Source organism: Schistocerca serialis, chromosome 9 (genome assembly GCF_023864345.2).
Source record: "Schistocerca serialis cubense isolate TAMUIC-IGC-003099 chromosome 9, iqSchSeri2.2, whole genome shotgun sequence".
Lineage (NCBI taxonomy): Eukaryota > Metazoa > Arthropoda > Insecta > Orthoptera > Acrididae > Schistocerca > Schistocerca serialis.
In genome coordinates this window covers 238,286,578-238,313,320 of record NC_064646.1, presented here as the reverse complement: position 1 = coordinate 238,313,320, position 26,743 = coordinate 238,286,578, and positions in this window count along the sequence as shown.

Here is a 26,743-nt window from a genome sequence, read left to right as displayed (position 1 = left end):
TACACACTACTTAACCTAAATTATCCTAAGGACAAATACACACACCCACGTCCGAGGGAGGACTCGAACCTCCGCCAGGACCAGCCGCACAGTCTATGACTGCAGCGCCCTAGACCGCTCGGCTAATCCCGTGCGGCTCACTCGCTCTTCTCATATAGCTCTTTTCAGTTCATATACGGCCTCAAATCACCTTAAATTGCTATAAACATGCGCTGAAAAATTTCCCCAAATATTTTCCGTGAGGTTAAAATCGAGGCTACGTGCAAGCCATGGCAAGATATCGATATCTTTATCTTCAAACCAAATTTTTATCGTGCGAGAGTTGCACGGATGCATTATAGCACTGCAGCACACTTTCGCTCCCTAGGTCCTCATACGTTGTGATCCATTCTGTTTCTACAATCTCAGAGTACGTATTAGTGTTCATTCTAGTGTCCATCTAAGCAATGCATGATTTATCTGATGCCCAAGTCGTAACTCTTCCACAATCAAAATTTCTGCTCATTCTTACCTGCTGCTCTGCTCTCAGATCATGCCAGTCACACTGAAATCCATCCGGACCATCTAAATTAATCTTCTTATCATTGAAGATCACTTTATCCTATTGTCAAGTCCAAGACACATGTCTTTCAGCAAATTCAAACTTAGCCAGATTATGTTCGGATGTTAGAGCAGGTTTCGGTAGTCGTTTCTAGAATGCAAGGTGTTTCCATTTAACAAAATTTGTTGTACACGCCTGGCAGTTTTTGGCAACTGAAAATCCGCAAGTTGAAAAGAATAAAAATTGGTGGCCCTTGCTTAGTCCAACTGTAACCCTTTCTATGCCTCAAATAATTTTCTACTTTCGCTATATTTTCCGTTCTATTCATAACGTGAACCAAGTTTAACTAAATTAGCAATCACTGTACTTGAGCAGCTCAACTTCTTGGAGATCTGACGAGTAGAGAGTCCCCTTTCCTTCTGCGCACCATTTTTGCTTTTTCATTTCATGACAACCGTTTTCCACGTGACTATGTCACATTCGTGGTTTTTCTACACAATACACACTGCTGCTAATGGTATCTGTTTCCTATCAGCAGGAAAGCACGTACAGCCTCACTGAGACCGCACAGAGCCGACTAATTTCATACCGAGTTCCATCCTCTGCCAACTGAATCGTTGACGTCTTGTTACAATCTGTGCTCCTGACATCAAATGTGATACCATTTGACAGCATTCTCCAGTATATTGGAACTCATACTGCTGCATATACACTGACCCAACTATTAAAAACGACAGAGTTAATTTTCCTACAAATATCCGTGCCTTTATACTGATTTCCACTACTATATACAGATGATATGCTGCTATGAAGTTCTCGATGCCAGTTATTTATGCTAAACAAATAACGTAGTAGCTATAAATTATTTAATGAACAACATGAAAAAGGGTCCCTAAAAAGGATTTCTCCATATGCACACAATTGATTATTGGCAGCATGAGAATCCCAGTCTTTTAGCACATCAATCCACAAGTTGATTTGGTGATATTTCGAGAACTCTGTATGTGTATTGTTATTTTACTAACGTAGTACTGCGGTGCCAAATTGTGTAAAGATATTGTATCGACTAGCTTTATCTGCAGCTCCGAATACGTCGATCAAAACAAATAAATTAAATTGTATTAAATGTAGAAAGAAATTCTACGACGAAATCACAAACTACAACAAGAGTACTTAAGGTATTTACTTTTATTAATGCAAATGGTTTGCCCGCCGGACACAAGTTCCCGTTTTGCAGGTGGTCCAGCTCACGGGCGGGTCCCGGAATTAGCGCCGGATGCGGCTGTGCCGTCCTATTGTCCGAAGGAACGGGTGAGCTTCCTGTGTCCTTCCGTTCCACCACAAGTTTCACAGCTGTGCTTGATTCCCAGTTATCCAACATGCAGATGTTATACAATAACTAATGTGTACTAGACGACGTCAGCCACATACATATTTTTAATGAAAGAGCACAAACCTGTCTTTTCTATCATTGAAGCGGCTTGCTTACGTCGTAAACTTACTTACGTGGTTTGCAATTTGTAAAATAACACCACCTTACAATACCCTCCCGTTCCCAGCAATTTTGTACTAGTATGAGATGACTCTTATAGTGTCGTCTCATGCAGTACAAAACTTTTATATTGTGCCCTTATCAGTTTATCAAATCTATCGAGAGCCGAGGGACAGATAATCACCAATATGCACTTATCCATTCGCCAAACATTCACTCCTGTGATACTACCAACTTTAATTTGAAACTTCCTGGCAGATTAAAACTGTGTGCCCGACCGAGACTCGAACTCGGGACCTTTGCCTTTCGCGGGCAAGTGCTCTACCAACTGAGCTACCGAAGCACGACTCACGCCAGGTACTCACAGCTTTACTTCTGCCAGTACCTCGTCTCCTACCTTCTGCAAGGTTCGCAGGAGAGCTTCTGTAAAGTTTGGAAGGTAGGAGACGAGGTACTGGCAGAAGTAAAGCTGTGAGTACCGGGCGTGAGTCGTGCTTCGGTAGCTCAGTTGGTAGAGCACTTGCCGGCGAAGGTCCCGAGTTCGAGTCTCGGTCGGGCACACAGTTTTAATCTGCCAGGAAGTTTCATATCAGCGCACACTCCGCTGCAGAGTGAAAATCTCATTCTGGAAACTTTAATTTATTTTTATTGACATGTTGATTATTTACTACTTTGTTCGTAGGTGCCTTCTAGGCTGAATTATTTTTGGTTTGTAGCACGACTATTACAACGTTCAGGTGCAATATAACGCATGTCAGCCAAAGAAAATTGTAGAAAAAAAAATGGCTCAAATGTCTCTGAGCACTATGGGACTTAACTTCTGAGGTCATCAGTCCCCTAGAACTTAGAACTACTTAAACCTAACTAACCTAGGGACATCACACACATCCATGCCCGAAGCAGGATTCGAAACTGCGACTGTAGTGGTCGCGCGGTTCCAGACTGTAGCGCCTAGAAACGCTCGGCGGAGTTTAAATGACACAGACTTGCATCTAACTCCGATATATTAATTGCTGTGGTCCCAGAGACAATCAGTTCAATGAATTGTAATAAATGTTTTCTGATGTTTTCTTTCACTTTGTTAGTCTGCTCGTAGGTTTATATTGCTGATTAGCTTTACACTCTCTGCTTGACACAGTTATCTAAATTTAACTATTAACTAAAAAGCAGCTGCTGTGTTCGAGCAGAATTTCCGATTCGTTGATCACGTTAGGCAAAGGAAACGGAAAGACATTTCTACCCTCATCTCTTCAGAGCAAGAAATCACGCCAGCGTCCTATTTTTATGTCTTTGTTGGCTGCATCTGACGGCGGAACTCATTCCAGGGACGTTTCCCTTGCGTTTCTGGCAGACGATCGGATTATCCCGGAAAAGATCTTGGTGCGGAGTGGAGGGTGGGGAGGGGTGAGGGGGGGGGGGGGAGACGCTAACGAAATAAGCCGCTCGCTTCTTCCCCCTAGCGCACGCGAGCAAGCCCGCGCGTAAACAAAGTTGGCCCACGGGGAAGCCGCCTTTAAATTAACATAGAGATTCGATTTTTATTCCGGCCCGGGAAGAGGGTGGATTGCGCGGGTCATCTCCGGGCTTTCCAGCCGTAAAATTGTAAATTGGCTGGGAAACAATTTGGCGGAACCAGCGCCGCTTCCAGATGCTGCGGCCGCCAGCAAACCGAGCCAGCGCCGATGAATTCTGATCAGGGCCGCCCTGTACATCTTAGGTGGGCGATCGGTTCTGCCACAGCATGGGACAAATACATTACCTTGAGTATGAACTGAGGCATTCATTTCGCTGATAAACTGTTTTTATCCGTGGCGTTATGTTGTGCACTACATAAAACATACTATCAGTTAGGGTAGTCTTCCGCTGTCATTGCTTTCAATAAAAGTCATCACAGTCATGTTAACGGAGATCAACCTCCGTGTGAGATCGAATGCCTCTTATTTAACAGCCGTGGTTCTACAGCGAGATATAATTAAAACAAAGGAATACATCTACATACATAATCCGTAATCCACCATACGGTGCGTGGCGGAGGGTACCTCGTACCACAACTAGCATCTTCTCTCCCTGTTGCACTCCAAAACAGAACGAGGGAAAAATGACTGCCTATATGGCTCTGTACGAACCCTAATCTCTCTTATGTTATCTTTGTGGTATTTCCGTGAAATGTAAGTTGGCGGCAGTAAAATTGTACTGCAGTCAATCTCAAATGCTGGTTCTCTAAATTTCCTCAGTAGCGATTCACGAAAAGAACGCCTCCTTTGCTCTAGAGACTCCCACCCGAGTTTCTGAAGCATTCCCGTAACACTCGCGTAATGATCAAACCTACCAGTAACAAATCTAGCAGCCCGCCTCTGAATTGCATCTATGTCCTCCCTCAATCCGATCTGACAGGGATCCCAAACGCTCGAGCAGTACTCAAGAATAGGTCGTATTAGTGTTTTATATGCGGTCTCCTTTACAGATGAACCACATCTTCCCAAAATTCTCCCAATGAACCTAAGACGACTATCCGCCTTCCCCACAACTGCCATTACATGCTTGCCCACTTCATATCGCTCTGCAATGTTACGCCCAAATATTTAATAGACGTGACTGTGTCAAGTGCTACACTACTAATGGAGAATTCAAACATTACAGGATTCTTTTTCCTATTCATCTGCATTAATTTACATTTATCTATATTTATAGTTAGCTGCCATTCTTTACACCAATCACAAATCCTGTCCAAGTCATCTTATATCCTCCTACAGTCACTCAACGACGACACCTTCCCGTACACCACAGCATCATCCTCATCTCCGATGAACACTCACCATCGAGGACAACATACTGGGTTCTATTACTTAAGAAGTCAATCTCTGTTCGTCCATTACGGCCAGTGGACATAGGCCGGTACGTACTTTTCAATGCCAATAAACTTTACCAACAGCCGTAGACTTTAAGATATTTTATTTCATTATGAAAGCACCAGTTTCAGCAATTCATTTTGCCATCTTCAGGCTCCATACGCTTTTTTCAAATCAACAAACTTATCGTATAGTGCCATAAAACTGCATATCGTGAATTCCAATCGTTGTGCGTGACAGCTTTCGTATGAAGCAGCTGCACAGCGATTGGAATTCACGACATCCAGTTTTATGGCATTATACGATAAGTTCGTTGATTTGAAAAGAGCGTATGGAGCCTGAAGATGGCAAAATGAATTGCTGAAACTGGTGCTTTCAGAATGAAATAAAATATCTTAAAGTGTACGGCTGTTGGTAAAGTTTGTTGTCATTGAAAATGAATACAATGGTTGACTCTTGTAGCTGCATACTCTTTTTGAATTTCAGCAATAAACCACACAATAATGGTTGCTGAGTTTGAATGAATATCTCTGTGATGCCTTCACGTTTACTAAATGAACCTATGACAAAACTCGCTGCTCTTCTTTGGATTGTGTCTATTTCCTCTATCTATCCTCTCTGGCAAACGTCCGCAAGTGAAGAGAAATATGCAAGAAAAAGTCTATTGAAATTTCTGTAAGTTACTTCCATAGTGGATGGATAACAAGGACTGAGCGTTTTTCCAATGAATCTCATTCTGGCATCTATATTTCCTACGCTTAGTTGTACGTGGTTGTTCCATCTTAAATATTTCCTCTAGCATACTCCCAGGTATGCTAGGAATGACGCTTTTTCTAGCTACTTTTCGGAAGTCGTGTAATCAAACAGTAACGGGAAAATCCTCCAATCTATTCGCAATATGCTCCATTCGCGTACACTGAGGATCAATCGCCAATTTCTCCTTCAAGCCTAAAGGAAATGGTAATAAATGTAAGGTCTTAGACCATTCTTCTTGAAAAATATTGACAAGCCCAGGTAACGATGATAGAGCTGAATGGCGACTACGTATTGATCTCTCCAAAGGAGAACACAAAGCCTGATTAATATGAGATCCGTAGCTAGTGCGTATGGGAGACGTGACTATTCCTCCTCGTGTTCGTGTGGACTTTGCGAACTGTGCGAAGAGCGCTCTGTCTGTTTCGACCACAAGGACATCACTGAAAAACAAACATTATCTCATAGGATGGACCTGATCACCGAAAATGGTCACGTAATCATTGGCAGTAACGCGACTTCGCAGCGTAACCATGGGTGCCATGGAATAAAACAATATGGTTACCAAAATCATCGCCGAACTCACGCCATGTTTCATCCTTGGGGAGTTGGAAACCCAATGTGCAACAAAACTCAGACGACTTAACAATTTTCTTCCATTGCTCCATAATGGAATTTTTATGACTTCGGCCCCACATTTTCCAGTTACGGGCATTTGTAACAGCGGTTTTGGAATTTCTGCGCTCTCTGCAGTTTCCAGTTTATTGTGCTCCCTTCTTATTGTTTTGGTGCTGAATGTGTTCTTGAGTGCGAGAGGCATTTCTACTCTGACTTTTACAGTTGTCGTCCTTTCATTTTTCATCCCAATCATCTTCGTCTGTCAAGATCACTCAACACACATTTTCGTCGGCGTTGTGACCCAGCGGATTATGTTTTTTACTGGTTTCGCTACATGCGATACAATTCGTCTATACTGTGCCTTTTGAAACACCAAACACTTTGGCTGCGTTAGTTACGGATGCACGCACCAAACTACAACTTTTGTAGTCCTGTATTCCTCAGTTGCGTGTAATATTACGGTATATTAATAATTTGTACTTTTTGGACCGTCTGACTACAACTGAATAAAACACAATTTTTGTGCCATACGCGTTTCGTCTTTATTCTCTGCAAGGCGTCCTCAGTGGCCTGGAATATGTATACATTTTTACTATATAGTTTACCTTTTGGGCACCGTACCTATAGGTTATACACAGCTATGGTGGCTGGTTTTTGCTGCGATGTAGTAATATTTTGAACTCTACTTACAGGTTGTGTGGACGATTTTCTACATATTAAACTTCAGTTTCATTTTTGGTGCCGTCCCTCTTCTTATAAATGGCACTTCGTTTTTTTTCCCACTATTTCACAGCACTAGGAAATGAACACTTGTTTTGATGCAATGTTTTGGTTTATGTTGCTGACTATCAGATGTTATTGCCAAAGATCGAAAGTTATTGCGAACTTTCGAGTGAAGTTTTTGAAATATCTGTGGTCTGTTTGTGTATGCATTTTGTGTATGTGTTTTGGTGTGATATAATATTTGTATTGGTGAGCTTTTTGTGTGTATTTACCACAAGACAAGTTTTTGTTGCTTTTTTTGGTACTTTTCTACTTTGTAGCTTTCATCTGGTTTATTTAATACTTAGTTTTTAGTATAACTGTCACCTCAGTTCGTGTATCATATCCATGGTACTCGCTCCCCTGGTTCGCGATAATACAAAACAAGTTGCCCTTCTTTGAACATTTTCGACGTCCTCCGTTAAATCTATCTGATGCTGGTCCCACACCACACACCAATACTTCGGAAGGAGGCGGGCAAGCGTAGTAGACTTGTTACATTTTCTACGTGTTCTACCAATAAATCACAGTCTTTGGTTTGTTCTGCCTACGACATTATCATTCCAGTTTTAGTTATTCATAATTGTAATCCCTAAGTATATAGTTGAATTTGCAGGCACTAGATTTATGTGATTTCTCGAATAACTGAAATTCAGCGGATTCTTTGTAGAGTTCATGTGGATGACTTCACACTTTTTTCTATTTAGAGTCAATTACCACTCTTTGCACGATTTTGTGTAAATATTTTTGCAATTCGTTTTGATCATCTCACGACTTTACATGTCGGTAAATGACAGAATCATGTGCAAAAATCTAAGAGTACTGCCAGATTGTCTCCTAAATCTTTCACTTAGATCAGGAATAGCAGACAGCCTATAACACTTCCTTGCGGATCGCTAGCTACTACTTTTACTCGAAACCTTCCGTCAGTTATTATGAACTGTGGCCATTCTGACAGGAAATCACGGATTCTGTCACACAGTTGAGACGATACTTCATAGGTGCGCAATTTAATTTGATGTCGCTTGTGAGGAACGGTGTCAAAAGCCTTCTGGAAATCTAAAAATCTGGTATCCATCAGATGTCTCCTATCGATAAAATTCATTAATTAGTGTGAGTAAAGAGCTAGCTCTGTTTCACTAGAACGATGTTTTCCGAATCCGTGTTGGCTACTTGTCAATAAATCGTTTCCTTCGAGTTGAATCATGAGCCGTGGCGGCTTTCTCGGAATGTGTCGATATCACTATGCATATGATCTTTGGCTAAAACGTTGTAGTGCAGCGCCCTCTGGCGTGGCGGCTCCGGGCGTGGTGGCCAATTTGGTGGCCGATGTGGGCTGAGGAGCGAAGCTGTAAGGAGCTTTCCGTAGGGTCTCTTCGCTGTGGTGTTAGCTGTTGGAGGGCGACCAATGTTCGGGTGATGTTACCCCCTGTGCGTTACCGAGTACCGACGTGGCTTCTGCTGTGATTTGCCAGAAGGGCGCTGACATCGATTTGTTGTAGAATCATGGAACATATTTTGTGTTCAGACATAATGACCTTTCTAGACTCTGACAAGCTCATCTTCAGAAACCAGCACGGTTTTAGGAAACAGCGGTCATGCGAGACACAGCTAGCCCTCTTTGTGCATGATATACAACAGGTTCTAGATGGGGGCTCCCAGGTTGATACAATATTTCTCGACTTTCGAAAGGCGTTCGACTCAGTTACGCACTGTCGCTTGCTACAAAAAGTGCGCGCTTACGGTCTGTCTGATGACATATGCGGTTGGACAGAAAGTTTTCTAACAGACAGGTATCAGTATGTCGTCCTGAACGGAGTGACTTCAACAGAAACAAGCGTAACTTCAGGTGTGCCCGAGGGCAGCTAATACACTCCTGGAAATGTAAAAAAGAACACATTGACACCGGTGTGTCAGACCCACCATACTTGCTCCGGACACTGCGAGAGGGCTGTACAAGCAATGATCACACGCACGGCACAGCGGACACACCAGGAACCGCGGTGTTGGCCGTCGAATGGCGCTAGCTGCGCAGCATTTGTGCACCGCCGCCGTCAGTGTCAGCCAGTTTGCCGTGTCATACGGAGCTCCATCGCAGTCTTTAACACTGGTAGCATGCCGCGAAAGCGTGGACGTGAACCGTATGTGCAGTTGACGGACTTTGAGCGAGGGCGTATAGTGGGCATGCGGGAGGCCGGGTGATCGTACCGCCGAATTGCTCAACACGTGGGGCGTGATGTCTCCACAGTACATCGATGTTGTCGCCAGTGGTCGGCGGAAGGTGCACGTGCCCGTCGACCTGGGACCGGACCGCAGCGACGCACGGATGCACGCCAAGACCGTAGGATCCTACGCAGTGCCGTAGGGGACCGCACCGCCACTTCCCAGCAAATTAGGGACACTGTTGCTCCTGGGGTATCGGCGAGGACCATTCGCAACCGTCTCCATGAAGCTGGGCTACGGTCCCGCACACCGTTAGGCCATCTTCCGCTCACGCCCCAACATCGTGCAGCCCGCCTCCAGTGGTGTCGCGACAGGCGTGAATGGAGGAACGAATGGAGACGTGTCGTCTTCAGCGATGAGAGTCGCTTCTGCCTTGGTGCCAATGATGGTCGTATGCGTGTTTGGGGCCGTGCAGGTGAGCGCCACAATCAGGACTGCATACGACCGAGGCACACAGGGCCAACACCCGGCATCATGGTGTGGGGAGCGATCTCCTACACTGGCCGTACACCACTGGTGATCGTCGAGGGGACACTGAATAGTGCACGGTACATCCAAACCGTCATCGAACCCATCGTTGTACCATTCCTAGACCGGCAAGGGAACTTGCTGTTCCAACAGGACAATGCACGTCCGCATGTATCCCGTGCCACCCAACGTGCTCTAGAAGGTGTAAGTCAACTACCCTGGCCAGCAAGATCTCCGGATCTGTCCCCCATTGAGCATGTTTGGGACTGGATGAAGCGTCGTCTCACGCGGTCTGCACGTCCAGCACGAACGCTGGTCCAACTGAGGTGCCAGGTGGAAATGGCATGGCAAGCCGTTCCACAGGACTACATCCAGCATCTCTACGATCGTCTCCATGGGAGAATAGCAGCCTGCATTGCTGCGAAAGGTGGATATACACTGTACTAGTGCCGACATTGTGCATGCTCTGTTGCCTGTGTCTATGTGCCTGTGGTTCTGTCAGTGTGATCATGTGATGTATCTGACCCCAGGAATGTGTCAATAAGGTTTCCCCTTCCTGGGACAATGAATTCACGGTGTTCTTATTTCAATTTCCAGGAGTGTAGGTCCTCTGCTTTTTACGACTTACATGAACGGTGAAACACGTATGTAACATAGCAGCGATGGCGAGGCATTGTAGCATCTGTGACCAGAGAGTTTGCGCTTGACTGCGCGAGTGTTGCGAGCGGTTCTCAGTCAGTCAGTTAGTCGTTGCGAGTCTGTAGCTCTGTCTAGTTGAGTGCAGTACTCTAGTAGTAGTCGTGCAGTGCAGTACGCTAATAGTCGTCATGCAGAGCGGTCGGTCAGTAGTAGCAACCCAGTGCGGTTGTGTGATGTAGGCGGTCGGCAACACTGGTCAAGATGGTGAATAAGGTATACTGTTAATTAATATAATTATTAGATAATGAAAAATTGTAATTATTCTCCAACAAGTTCCCCAATAATAATTTTTATTTCAAAAGCATTTTTTCAAAAATTTAATTTTTATTGAACTAAAGATTTCGTTGCACTTCCCATTTCACTCCACTTTTTTTTAAAGAAAATTTTCAGTAAAATCACAAATAAAAAAAAAAAAGGAATATTATCATTTGCAATGCAGTTCCTCCAAGCGGTGCGCAACAAAAAGAGCAGAAATGTGACATCCATTTATTCTGAGGTAAGACTTTAACTCTGATTGTTTTGCACAGGGCAAAGGACCGATATTTCGGTTTAATTGAATTTTCTTATCACTGAATAGACTTTAATTTTTTGTGAGGAATCTATATTTGAGTCAGATTGCGAATTTCACATTTTTGTTGCCATTGTCAGTACATTTCATTGTGGGCAGGTTACGCTTAGCGCAATGTCCATTAGCATTCTTAAATAATATTGTCCATACTTTTTCAAAATTATTGTGGGGAGGTTACACTTGGCTCCCATTTCTATTAAGTATTGTCATTCTTTTCTTTCTTATAAAATTACGGTGGGAAGGTTACACTTGGCGACACCCAGTCCAGGATCGTATTTCATTGTGAGTCTTTTGAGCAACAGTCAGATATCTGCTCTTATTTGCTTAGATATAATTAGGATTTGGCGCAACGCTTTTATTAACTTGTGACTTTCTTTCTACAGGTCAACGGCAATTCGTTGCTCTGTTGTATTTGTTTGTTGCCTTTTTGCATTTGTGCTTATTGTTTTGTGAATAATTTGTGACTATTGTAAAAATGCCGCGAAAGACTGTGAATAGTGTATCGCGAGGTATTACGAGCGAAATTACCGGCTCAAACGACTTTACCGATAGGACATGTGACATGCAGTGCAATGATGACAATCCTGCGTTCACTAACAATCAGTGCATTCCAACCACTAATGATGACTTTCACCTTAATGATGAACAAACGAACTCAATTGTCTCGTCTGTTAACTTGACGACAATTGATGACGCGGAGCGGTCTATAGTAATGAGCGCTGCCGAGCTTAACACACCCGATTTAGAAAATCTAAGTAATGTACAGACAAATTTGTCTAATGAAAATGAACAGGATACACAAGGTACGACAGATTTATTTAATTCCGAAACAATGACTGATAGTATACATTTGACTGACAAACCTTTTTGTAAATCTCAAAATGACCAGATGGTTACAGAAAGTGAAACAATTCCAGATCCACTGTTGAACAGTACAGAGAATAGAGCAGGTAATGCTACTGAAGCTCAAATTATAGCATTTTTGCAACAAATGTTCAAACAACAAAATGAAAATTTTAGACAACTTAGGGAACAGTTCAAACAACGAAATGAAAGTGTCGACAACCATTACAAACAACTTAGCGAAACAATTAATGAAAGTTTCAAACTGACGAACGAGAAACAAGACAACCTTAACGAACGGAGCAGACAAGTTAGTGAACAGAATACAGCTATTACCGTGCAATGTCGGGACAATAAAGTACAATTACGTGTAGATACTAAGACTTGTGCTAATAACAGTAATGAAGAAGTTGGCACTGTTGCACAAGAATTAAGTAGCACACGTGTAGACACAACAGAAACACAGATACACGAAATTAATGCAATCACTGAACAATGCTCTAAAAACGCAGTACAGATTCGCGACGAAGTTAATTTAGAGTCAGTGGAAGTTTCATACACTCCGAATACGGAAGTTGACGAGAAAAGTGAACGACACAATAACCAGATTGACGAAAGTATTAAAGTAACAGAATTAACAATTATTTCAGTCACCAATACGTCACAGAATCCGCCACGTTGCGAGCATTTATCAGAGTCACGCAGAGTGTATAATGTGAATAATTTACAGAGACTACGCGAAGTAAAATCCGAAAAGCCACGCGACTTAAAATATGAAAAGCTACGCAACTTGAAATCCGAAATGACACAGACGAACAGATTCACACACAAACCTGAACGTGTTATCAAACCGAGTGACGAGAACGTAGATTTCGAGCAATTTGCATTTGTAAGAAAATGTAAAGCACTTAATAATGACAGCGTACAGGTACACGCTTCGCACTGTATACGACAATTTATCTTTGTACATTCACCGCTATTACCTGTAATGCAAAAACTAGCTTTGAACCAGATGCGACAATTTGCTATTGTATTTTCATCAGCATTACGTTTTATGCAGAAACTGGAATTAGCAAGAATACAGCGATTTGCTTTTGAATTTTTACCGCTATTGCCTGTAACGCAAAAACTAAAATTTATTTACAGTGCGTAATAGACCTCAGGGGATTCATTACGCTTTAATGAATATGTGCCGTAGCGAGCATAGGGCCCCGAGCTGTAGTAGTGCTGTTTCATCTTTAGTTTTCTGCACTGCTGCCTTCTCTTCTACTATCCTTTATATCTATCAAAACTGCTCTTTAACTATTGCTCTACGTAGTATTAAGAAACGAGTAATGAAAACCCGATGTGACTAACTTTTACCGAATGTGACAATTTTCAGTAGGCACTCCCGTAATGACAACTACCGCCGTAATTTTAATTACAGATAAAATCGTAATCATCAGTATGTACAAAATTTTCGGCAGTCGCAACCACATTTTTGTAACAATAGTTGTTTTTCACCACAATAGCATGAAAGTCAGCCGCTTAGCACACGTAACCAACAATGCAGTCTGCAAGGTCAACCAAACTTTAATGTTTCGCCGCGTGCACGTATAGTCCCAGCTCCAACAAATAGTAACGCATGGCAGCAAAGAAATAACTACGTACAGACAACACACTATTTCAACTCGCATAGCAATACTCCGTATAGAAATTACTATCTTGACAGACGTAAAAATAACGAGCACAATTTTCAGCGTACATTTAATAACAGTCGATATTATGAGCAGCAAGAACATTAGCAACAACGGATAATCATGAATGAAACAGACAATAGGTGTCATCCATAGCGTAAGACGTCAGGAAGAAATAACAGAACAGTTCATATAGTGGATATGCCACAACATTCTCCCGTAAATAATAACACATACGATAGTTTTTAACCAGATACAGCACAGATTGCATATTACAGTAACGCAAACATTACTTTTGACACGCAGAATTTTGCTCACGAGAATGTTATTTGAAACATGCTTTGTTGAATGCTCCACTTTTATCGCACCCAGATCTCACCAGAAATTTTTTCATTGCCACTGACAGTTCCAACACCGCTTTAGGCGTACACATTTTCCAGGAAATAGAAAAAGATGGTTCTACAGTAATTAAAAACATCGCATTTGCAAGCCGCATTCTGTCACCTGCTGAACGAAATTATTCCGTTACAGAACTGGAAACAATATGTGTTATGGGCTTTTACGAGATTTCGGCACTTTCTTTATGGCAGACATACCACCGTTTACACAGACCACAGAGCGATACAATTTTTACTCTCGGCTAAATTTACTCACGACAGGTTAAGTAGATGGAAACTTTATTTACAGGAATTTAATTTTACAATTGTTCACATTCCCGGCACACAAAATGTTATAGCAGACGCACTATCGCGTTCTCTCGGCAACAATCAGCAAGACGTAGCAACCAACTTCTGCAAAACAAATTTCAGTGTCATGTACATTCAGCAAGTTGCATTTGAAAACTTTATTTCATCGTCATTACAGGACATAGCACAAGAACAAAATAAAGACAATGTGTGGAAAGAAATTAAACACCTTTGGCAAGATAAGAATAATGTTACGATTAGGAACCACTACACAGTACGCAATGACATTCTGTTTCGCCGCTCTCATCCTGATAGCAACAATTGGTTATTATGCATTCCTGACGAACTGGTCAACAAATTAATTTGGTACACTCATTTAAGCTACGCACATTACGGAGCACGAAAATGTTTTCTTGTATTGAGACAGAACTGTTATTTTACTAACATGGAGAAACGTATACGACGAGTTTTAGCGTCTTGTAAAATTTGCCAGAAAGCTAAATCAGACACCACTTCACATATTCCTCCTTTATATCCCATTATACCTGTTAAATTAAGACATATGGCCGCAGTAGGTATTTTTGGTCCGATTCCCAGAACTAACAGAGGTTTTTGCTACATATTTGTCGCTGTTGAGCTTACTTCAAAATTTGTTACTTTCACTCCACTACGCAAAGCTACTGCTAAAACTGTTTCGAAAGCATTTGTAAAACATTTTCTATCTCATGTAGGGCATGTGATGAGAGTAATTTCTGACAATGGATCCCAATTTCGTAGTACCGTATGGACACGCATGTTACGAGCCAGAAACATTTCTCCGATCTATATATCCAAGTACCACGCTTCTTCGAACCCCTGTGAAAGATTAATGAAAGAAATTGGTAAGCTGTGCCGAATATACTGCCACAAAAGACATATTGATTGGGATACACACATACTCTCATTCCAAGATGTAATTAATTCCATTCCAAATGAATCCACTATGCTATCTCCGTCTGTTATACTGAAAAATGCTGAACCACCTAACAAAATTAAAGAATTAATAACATTTCCTACATCTCGTCGATTACGACACCACGAAATAATTGACATTGCGCTGAACAACATCAAACGTGCGGCAGAGCGCCGGAGAAGACAGCAAAAACAGGTTTGTACACGCCGCGTCTTTCACGTTGGACAGAAGATACTAGTACGTACACACTATTTATCCAGCAAATTAAAAGGTAAGTGCAGTAAATTTGAACTTCTATACGCAGGTCCATATCGGATTCGCAGCATCCCTCACCCCAATGTTGTACATGTCGAAACTTTGAGAACTAGAAAATCGAAAGGCAATCACCATATCTCAAACATTAAACCGTTTATTGAGTGAAACCACTGTATGATTCAACACACTATGGTGCCATTTTCTAATGCAATTATTTCACGTGACTAATTACTGATGATTATCGTATTTTTTCTTGGCAAGTGCCCGGCAAGGTAAGGTTAGCAGGTCGCTTTTCTTGTCGTTACACATCAGACCGTGCACATTTTCCACTTTTTGTGTATATGATTGTACTCCAGTTTTGTTTATATGCACTGTGAAATAGTTAAGATATAACACACACCAGTCGACTTTGACATTTTTTTGCCTTATGACATCTCAACATCGTGACTGTTTTACATTTTTTTTTTTTTTGCTACTGCATTGTGATATTCTGTGTACATTTTTGCATCTGAACACTGTCAATGCCTTTGACATATTACGTTTTCTGTCATGTTATGCTGTATGCTTAAGTATGTTACCATAAACCAGTCCTTATTTAGTGGGTATAAGATTTAAATGCAGGACATTAATCTCTGTCATCAATTTCAGAAAGAAATGATGCATGTAAGAAATAAATTCAACAGAAATGGGAATTTCACCTACGGAATAAACGAAAGGAGATGCAATAACTCTATGAGGAAAAGTAAATGGATCAGGATTAACAAACATTAACAAGAATATACTATACTCATCACAGAATAGCAGTCTTAACTAATTTTTTCTTTCAGAATACAAGGTGATTGATGCAGGCTGTCAGACTGAACTACACATCTTAGTTTTAGTGATGAAATATGCTAGAGATAAGGAATAGTTGTATAATGAGTAATGAAGTGATTTTTTGCAGATGATAATGAATACTGATGAATAATGATGAAGGATATGGTATTATGAATAATGAAGTTTTTCTTTACAGGTGATGATAATAATGAAGTTATGATAATATGGATAATGAGTAATGAAGTTTTTTTCTTTACAGATGAGGATAATGTTGAAGTTATGTATTTATGCTACGTAGTTATTTAAGTATTTGTTGCAGTTTGTTTTGACAGCAGGTGTTACATTGCATAGTAGGATGACGGAAAGTTTTGGAAAGGACAGCTATGGAATACATTTTTATACACATTTCACTACCTGTTAATTCGAAGTTCACTACTTTTCAGCATAGTGTGCGTTTCTTCTTTCAGGTCAATAATCCATTTTGTATTTTTTTCAGGAGAAGCTTTTCATGATACTTACTAAACCTGTTAGTTATTATACCTGTTCTAGTACTTGCATTTTATTTTTTACCCATTTGTGTTTATCATTTATAAATGTGATCACATATACTGCCTTGTTACATAACCTTGCTACAGCTGACTCATGACGAAAGACGTTACCTATTCTCATTTGCAGCAATAGGTCAAAAACAAATAGTGTTATGCCTCAGCAATTAATTAACGATCCCAACGCAATGCATTGCTAACAAAAAAAAAATGTATTACCAGTCCCAAGTAGTGATACCAGTTTGAGAAAATTCTGAATAATACTGATTAGCTCTGAATAGTATGTCACTTGAGTAATGACCTCTTAATGAGACAAAAAAAAGTATATATTTAAAATAATGCTTTGTCACTAGTTAATAACTGCCACTGTTTATTGTAATGAGACTACTTATAATGCCTGTGATTATTAATGCTATGACTGTAATTAACTGATTTTTAATAATGACTTCGTAATAATCTGAATAATACTGAATGATGATTTTATTCAATACTTGCTGGCCACTGAGTGCCAATAATTAATGTCACTTGAAGAATTGTTATTAATTATGCCATTGATTAGCTCTTGTTTCCAATGTTGATACTTTGTAACCAGAAAAGAATGTGACTGTTTAATAATGCTTTGTAATTAGAAGAAGGCTAATGATTCTTAATAGATTGGAATGACAAATGATTAATTAACTGTAATTAGGATGTTTTGTAATTAGAAGGCTAATGAATCTTAATTACTGTTTAATAATGCTTTGTAATTAGGAGAAGACTAATGATTCTTACTATATTAGAATGACAAATGATTAATTAACGACAAATGATTAATTATTAATTAACTGTAATTAGACAAATGATTAATTAACTATAATTAGACAAATGATTAATTAACTGTAATTAGGAAAAGGCTAATGATTATTATTGGAATGACAAATGATTAATTAACTGTAATTAGGAGAAGGTTAATGATTCTTAATTATATTCTGTAACTGAAAAGAATGCGATTGTTTCATAATACTTTGTAACCAGGAAAAGAAGGCTACTGATTCTATGTAAAACAATTAATGAACATTTTTCTGTAATACTACATACTTGGTACAGAAATGTTCAATAACTGGGCTATGAATGCCACAAACTATCAATGAAGACTGTAATTGTCAATATTATGTGACTTGATGTCCTTCACCTCATAAGCTGACTACCCTGAATTACTGCAATGTCCATTTGTCCTGTTTATCCTAGTGATCATGGAGCACTATATTTGGTTTTTGCACTAATTCTACGTTGGTGTGCCTTGTAAGAGCGTGGTGTTGACACGACATGCTGTCCACCACCATGAGCGATGAAGACATTATTATGGTCCCACTGTTTGGTGTACGTAATGTACTGCCAAAATGAAAACATGGAACATTACTACGACAGTTCAGTGTCTTGGCTACACTGATAAATTCTGATGGGAAAAGAACTTCAAGTTGTGTCACTTGGTGTTGTACTACTGTGGAAACATATGGACTTTCAGAACAGCTGTGTGCAATCTAAAGTGCTACAACCATGATGCAATCATCCCTTTCCTATCCTAATTCTTGTCACATAGTGAAAATCATTTTTTTTTGCTAACATTATTTATGTTCATGGCTATACACTTTTTTCGATTCGCTGAACTCCAGTGCGAGTACACTTATGTCACTGGTCGACATGATGTTTTGCCATTATGTTTATTTGTTGTGAAAATGCTAAAGACATTTTTCAGTGCGTGTGCACTATGGACATGATTTTTTTTTTGCCATTATGTTTATTTATTGCGAAAATACTAAAGACATTTTTTTTTATTTGTTCTGAAGTACAGTATATGTACACTCTTGTCTTTTATATTGTATATACATTTTTATTTTAATGATATGTTCTGAACTACGATGCATGTGCACTTATGTTAGGCGTTAATATGTTTTGTACTGAACTTCAGTGCATGTGCACTTTTCTCATTTTTCAATATGATTTGTACTATACTGTATATTCAATACTTCAATGCGTTTGCACTTATGTCATTTGTTATTAATTGTATATACATTTCATCATTTACTGATATGTTCTCAACTGCAGTGCATGTGCACTCATGTCACTTGTCAACATAATATTTTTTGCCAGTCTGTTCATTTGTTCTAAATATGCCAATGAATTTTTTTCAGTGCCTGTGCTCTTTGTTTTCTGTCAAATAATTTGTATATACATTTTTCTGATTTGCTACTATGTTTTGTACTCACATCTTGTCTTTGTCTGATATATTTTGTACTTAGTGCGTGTGCACAACATTTAAATAATCTGTAAGTTGTAGAATTTTGTTAATTAAAGAAAAATTTTGCCGCGCTTGGCAAGTCCAAATGACTCACCATCGCTGCCAAATTTTTGCCCCCCCAGTGGAGGGTTATGAAACACGTATGTAACATAGCAGCGATGGCGAGGCATTGTAGCATCTGTGACCAGAGAGTTTGCGCTTGACTGCGCGAGTGTTGCGAGCGGTTCTCAGTCAGTCAGTTAGTCGTTGCGAGTCTGTAGCTCTGTCTAGTTGAGTGCAGTACTCTAGTAGTAGTCGTGCAGTGCAGTACGCTAATAGTCGTCATGCAGAGCGGTCGGTCAGTAGTAGCAACCCAGTGCGGTTGTGTGATGTAGGCGGTCGGCAACACTGGTCAAGATGGTGAATAAGGTATACTGTTAATTAATATAATTATTAGATAATGAAAAATTGTAATTATTCTCCAACAAGTTCCCCAATAATAATTTTTATTTCAAAAGCATTTTTTCAAAAATTTAATTTTTATTGAACTAAAGATTTCGTTGCACTTCCCATTTCACTCCACTTTTTTTTAAAGAAAATTTTCAGTAAAATCACAAATAAAAAAAAAAAAGGAATATTATCATTTGCAATGCAGTTCCTCCAAGCGGTGCGCAACAAAAAGAGCAGAAATGTGACATCCATTTATTCTGAGGTAAGACTTTAACTCTGATTGTTTTGCACAGGGCAAAGGACCGATATTTCGGTTTAATTGAATTTTCTTATCACTGAATAGACTTTAATTTTTTGTGAGGAATCTATATTTGAGTCAGATTGCGAATTTCACATTTTTGTTGCCATTGTCAGTACATTTCATTGTGGGCAGGTTACGCTTAGCGCAATGTCCATTAGCATTCTTAAATAATATTGTCCATACTTTTTCAAAATTATTGTGGGGAGGTTACACTTGGCTCCCATTTCTATTAAGTATTGTCATTCTTTTCTTTCTTATAAAATTACGGTGGGAAGGTTACAACGGTCCGGTTGATTGTATTGACAGCGACCAGAGACTTTTTGCCGATGATGCTGTAGTCTACAAAAAACTAGTATCAAACGAAAGTTGTGAACAAATCAGAGAGGATTTGCAGAAAATAAAAGTGTGGTGTAATGATTGGCAGTTGTATCTCAATACAACAAGGCGAAAATCCCCATTAATGTACGAGTGCAAAATAAATGCCTAGTCTTTGGAAGTGGTAACGTCTGTCAATTATCTGGGTGTGACTATTCGAAATGATCTCAAATGGAATGATCAGGTTACAAAAGTAACGGGTAAGGTGAATTCCAGATTGCGGTTCATTGGTAGAATCCTGAAGCGATGCAGTCCTTCAGCAAAGGAAATAGCTTTCAATACGTTAGTTCGTCCAATCTTGGAGTATTGTTCGTCTGTAAGGGACCCTTACAAGTTGGGTCTGATTCAGGAGATTGAGAAGGTCCAAAGAAGAGCGCCAACATTCGTGACTGGTACATTTAGCCATCGCGAGAGCGTTACCAATCTCATAGAAAGTTTGAAGTGGGACACACTTGCAGATAGACGGCGCTCTAAACAGAAGAGGCTGCTCACTAAATTCCAAAATCAGATCTTCACCGAGGATGTAGAGCATATATTATTACCACCAACTTTCAAATCGCGCAATGATCACCATTCAAAGATAAGGGAAATAAGACCTCGTACTGAGGCGTTCTGACAGTCGTTTTTCCCTCGCGCGATTCGCGAGTGGAGCAGGGGGGGGGGGGGGGGGGGAGAGTATGACTTTGGCGCGAATTGTGCCCTCCGCCACACACCGCTTGGTGGCTAGCGGAGTATATATGTAAATATAGATGTAGAGCTGTCAGGGCAGTGTTCCCTTCCATTCTCGTCAATCTTCCCTCTGTTTGTTGGGTATGCATGCCCGTGTCTCAATGGTATTCGAAGGACAATGTGATTGCAAGATCGGGTAGACATTTCAAACCGATTTACTGACTAATATCTCATTATAATTTGTTTTATGTGTTAACCATACGCATCCGTGGTGTTTTTTGAACATTTAGCCAATGTTAAGCACCTTGTTTCAGAAGAAATTATTTTGAATGCTGGCGATGTGCATTAGTATGTGCGTTACTGTCTACCTCCACTTAATTCTTCTGATTTTTAAAGTAAATGATTAGTCACATAATTTTAAATTGAAATCTCAGTGGAATGTTTAGTAATACCGGTTACCACGGGTTCATGTCAGAACGTTGGTCTGTTTTGCTGTTTCGTTTATTATTTACTTTTGATATTCTTGTTTCTTTGAAGCTAATGTTTAAGGCCTATGCTGTCCAAGAAGTTGTATAGTGCGTCTGTTTTATTAGATGACTCAGATAAATTTTAGTCACTCGTAGGACGCATTTTCCTCCGAACCACTATGGAGTAACGTGTGTGATGAGCTATGAATGTCATGCGAGTGTCCTCGCGGCTCTTTTAATAGTTTTCGGGAAAGGAAAATTTTTGTGATATTACAATCTTATTGTGGAAATTATTTTTTTAAAAACGTTTGTAGCTGGTTTCTTAATCTTTTGGTTAACTTGTTAAAAGGCAGTTAAGTCGTCAGCTTAATTAATTCTACCATAAGAGTTATTTATCTGGTGCACGGCTGTGTGTTGGAATTCTGTCTAATTAAAATTATGCAGCAGGAAACTGTCGTTAATACCATCTTGTACTCCATTGGTGGTACGCGTTACCTAGGATGGGGCCCCACTTACTCACGCCCCGTGTGCGTGCTTAGCCGGCTGTTTACGTCACTTGGAGTGCGTACCCTCGGCAGTTCTCGTCGCTGCCTGTCTCTCTCGCTGTTTCACCCAACCGCGGCCGCACTACTTAATGGTTCAAATGGCTCTGAGAACTATGGGACTTAACTCCTGAGGTCATCAGTCTCCTAGAACGTAGAACTACTTAAGCCTAACTAACCTAAGGACATCACACACATCCATGCCCGAGGCAGGATTCGAACCTGGGACCGTAGTGGTCGCGCAGTACCTGACTGTAGCGCCTAGAACCGTTCGGCCACCCCGGCCGGCGCACTAGTTAATGTTCCTGTTCCAGTTAAATATATTCTTTGAATAATTCTGAATTTGTATCCGTTAGCTTGTTGCCTTCACCTTACGCAAATTAACGTGTGCTGGGACCCCAACACATATCTTAATCTTTTGTAACTTAAATAATCTCGTGTTATTAGGAAATGTGTTGAATCTTCAGTTGATTTATTTTTCTGGGTTTAAAATTAGCTTACCTAAATATTGATGTTAAATGTTTTTAATTTTTTATAGTTTTAGGTTTTTTTAATCAGTCAATTTTAAATCATGTTTTTTCTCACCAGTTTATAAGTAAGGCCTTTCTGGTCTGTTCTGGTATTGTGGTTTATTTTTATGTTTGCCTTTATTACGCCTTTAGCCTTATGACATTCTGTGCCTTGTATAGGGCGTGTCTTTCCCTTGAAGAATAATGAGTTTTTTTGCTTAAAACTAAATTTTTCTGTAAATTATTTAAATTGGCATTCAATTTTAATAGAATTTCTCATCACTTGACCTTTTCATTAATTAAAAAAGACCTAACTGGACGCTATATGAGTGAAACTGTGTAAAATAAATTTGTATTCTACCAGTGAATGAAGTAAGTAAAATCCCCACTGGTAAATCCCTCTCCGATTTTCCTTCCTGGCTGAATTAATAGGCCGTAACAGTGACAATTTAAAAAATGGCTCTAAGCACTACGGGACATAACATCGGAGGTCATCAGTCCCCTAGACTTAGAACTACTTAACCTATCCATGCCCGAGGCAGGATTCGAACCTGCGATCGTAGCAGCAGCGCGGTTCCGGACTGAAGCGCCTAGAACCGCTTGTTCACAGACGCCGGCGGTGACCATTTCAAGTGCTCGGAGCACAGTGTATGTTCCAAAATTCTTTTGGAAATCGACGTTAGTGACGCTGTTCTGTAATTCAGAGCATTACTCCTATTTTTCTTCTTGGGTATTGAAGTGACTTTTGCCACTTTCCAGTCTTTGGGTACGGATCTTTCTACGAGTGAATAGCTGTATATGATTGCTAAGTATGGAGCTATTGTATCAGCATACCTTGAAAGGAACCTGACTTTTACAATATCTGGATCTAGCCTTTCTTAATTGCGTTAAGCAGCTTCGCCACACCGAGGTTAGCTACTTCTAAGTTACTCACGTTGGCAGTCGCTCATGATTCGAATTCCCTCCTCGTAAGCGTCCTAACAAGTGACTGCTTCTGTGCAACCTAAGAGCAACTTAAGACGCCATGAGGGCGCCCCTCCGATAAGGCCGCAGGAAATCGGTGTACTTGTCCGCGTGCCACGCGAGGCAGAACCCGCCGTTTGTCGATGGCCCGCCCCGCTGTCTTTCCTCCTTTCCTCCCTCCCGCTCTTGCCCTGCGCCACTTCCACCACCTCTAGCTCCGCCAGAACATACGTCACGCGGTATCTGCGGCCGCGGCGAATGGAGAGCGATTTATAAGGCTGCGTCGACCGGGCTCCCCGTGTGCAGCGCTATCTGTCCCCCTGGTCCCCCAGTCCCACCCCCCCCCCCCCCCACCCCCTCTTCTGCTCCCGGCCGTCATTGAATTTGCTGCACGCCTCTCCTCACCCTTACGGCTGGGGACCATCAGGAGGCCCGAGGCAGCGCAGACGAGCCATTTTTCTTCCGGAACATGTGTGCCGTTCATATCCTCTTCCCGAAACCGGATGGCGGCCTCGGCGTGCGCCCGTCGCCCACCTGGTGTACGGGTATTCGGTAGCTTCCGGCATCCACCTCCTTCCACCATCGCAAAGACGCGTAACAGGGCACTACGGTTGCCTGGAACGACCATCTAAGACGACATAAATTGTGAAATTCATCGGTGTCTGTTGCGATACATTGTAACACGTATGAAACGCCCGCTAAATCAAAATGGTTCAAATGGCTCTGAGCACTATGGGACTTAATATCTGAGGTCATCAGTCCCCGAGAACTTAGAACTAGTTAAACCTAACTAACCTAAGGACATCACATACATCCATGCACGAGGCAGGATTCGAACCTGCGACCGTAGTGGTCACGCGGTTCCAGACTGAAGCGCCTAGAACCGCACGGCCACACCGGCCGGCGCCCGCTAAATCACGCAGGGCTAACAGGTAATTAGAGTTGTGGAAAGGGCCAAGGGAGTTGCGGTCGGATTCATTTCACAATTGTAATTTATTATCATTTAGTTCACAAATACACTTTTGAAAGAATTAAATTTGCTTCGCGGCTGAAGGCCTCCAAACAGATGCTTTAGAATAAGTTCAATTTTGAAAAGAGATGACACACAGTTAAATTTACGAATAAGATAAATCGTATACATATATGACATCAGCATGGGGAGCGGCTGAAGACCGCCGGATTAAATATTCAATATTCGAAATATGCTATAATGATTACTGAATGCAGATAGCCACAATGTTTTAAGATGCTAACAGGGCTGATGGCCTACAAGGTGCACAGAAAGAGATAAACAAACGCAACAAGATGGCTGAAGGCCGCAAGGTTAAATTCTACAAACTAAGGAAATATACATTGCAACAATCGGTAAAGCAATACATTAAGTTTAAGGGGGGTAGGACGTCAAACGGGCCGTCTTGGAGCAGGAGAGACACCACAGGACATTTTAATTTCCACTGTCTATACTTTTACGAATAAATTCATAAAACTTCGTCAGCATGACCAGGAAGGGTTAAGGATTCACAATCATAGCAATGGAAGTTGTAAAAAAAAAATAACAAAATATTTTTTTTACATGTCAAATTCATCATTTTTTCACTTCTATTGGCTGCGTTTGTTGCTATGAGTACACGTTTCTTCATAAGTAACAGAGATTCTTCGATGAATTTTGTACAGCATACAAACCATACTTACAGGTGTATGTAACTCTAGAAATTATTTAATTTATGAAAACATTAATGTGCTGTTACATTTTAAACTTCATGTTTATAAAAACTCAAATTTTATAGTTAATTATCTCAATTTTTACCACAGTTTTTATTAGATTTGGAATATTCTAGAGTTTCATACACATGTACGTATGGTTTGTATGCTGTGCAAAATTTATCGAAGAATCTACCTTACTTATGAAGAAAAGTGTACCTATAGCAACAAATGCAGCCAATGGTAAGTGAAAAAGAAGGTCAAATACAAATGTAAAAAAATAAGTTATTTTCTTATATTTTTGAACTTCCACCACTATAAGTGTAAATCCTGAATCCTTTCTGGTCATTCTAACAAAGTTACATGAATTTATTTTTAAAAGTATAGACAGTGGAAATTAAAAATTCCTGTGGTGTCTCTCCTACTCCAATTCGTCCCGTCTGACGCCCTCCATCCCTTAAAAATTTCCTTTTTGCAACACCAACGGCGGAAAGCCCACAATCTCTTAAAATCTTTCAGAGGAAATTACAATAACGTTTCAAAAGCAGAAGGCGATCATGTTTGGACTTGAAGGAAACTCTGATTGGTTCAAATGGCTCTGAGCACTATGGGACTTAACATCTATGGTCATCAGTCCCCTAGAACTTAGAACTACTTAAACCTAACTAACCTAAGGACATCACACACATCCATACCCAAGGCAGGATTCGAACCTGCGACCGTAGCGGTAGCGCGGTTCCAACATGAAGCCCCTAGAACCGCTCAGCCACAACGGCCGGCCCAAACACAAAAGGTTACGAACGTGATTATGCACAATGAAATATGTATTAGCTGTAAAAACTACACACCACGTTGGACAGCGACAACAGGTGAGGAAAAGACGCTGCCTGAAATTACGTTAGTGACCAGGTCAGGTAACCGGAACACTAACGGCCACAAGACAGAAAATGCCGCTGGTGCACTCGAATTGTAGTCAAACAATATAGTTAATTGCACCGCATAGCGGCTAAATTTCAGCAATAGAAACACTCTGTTTTGCTCACAGGAAAACTTCCCCAACAGCGAACCACCGAAACGAACCACACAACATGAATGCACGTGGCTTGGGCAGTAGAAACCACTGCTGAACTTCGGCGTCCTGGGTCGGTGAACTACGAAGCTCGTAGCGATCGGACAGCTCCACACACGCTCCGACACTGCGCAGGAATCGGCAGCGGACCCAGCCGACTGTACCGCGTGGAGATAACTTCACAGGTCCGCAGCAGCCGACCGACCGACGATCCACCAAGACCGTGGCCCGGCTGAAGTGATGCGTGGCGGCAATGGTCGAAAGAGCCATGCCGACGGAGACGTCACTGCTCCAACCCGACTGCACTAGTACCGCATTGCAACTCCCCGACTCACAGGTCCGGACTGCCCTTCAGACGCGTTCCAACCGACTGACAGGTCCGAACCGCACTCCTTGCACGTTCCAACTCACTGGCAGACCCGAACTCTAGACGCAAAACTCTCAACAGACAACGACCGGGAAGTAATAGCAGTCGAGCAAAGATACTACGAGACGGGATGTACTGATACGCGCTGCTAGCGTCGGTCACGGTCAGGCAAAGCAGCAACTCAGTGACTGTAGTAATTTAAATTAACGTAGTGAGGTGGAAGTACGGAAAAAATGGGGTGTAAGATGCACGATGGCGGGATCACGAGCCAATCACGGCTCAATGTACTATTGTCGGCGGTGGAACACCTGACCAGGTAGCTCGTCT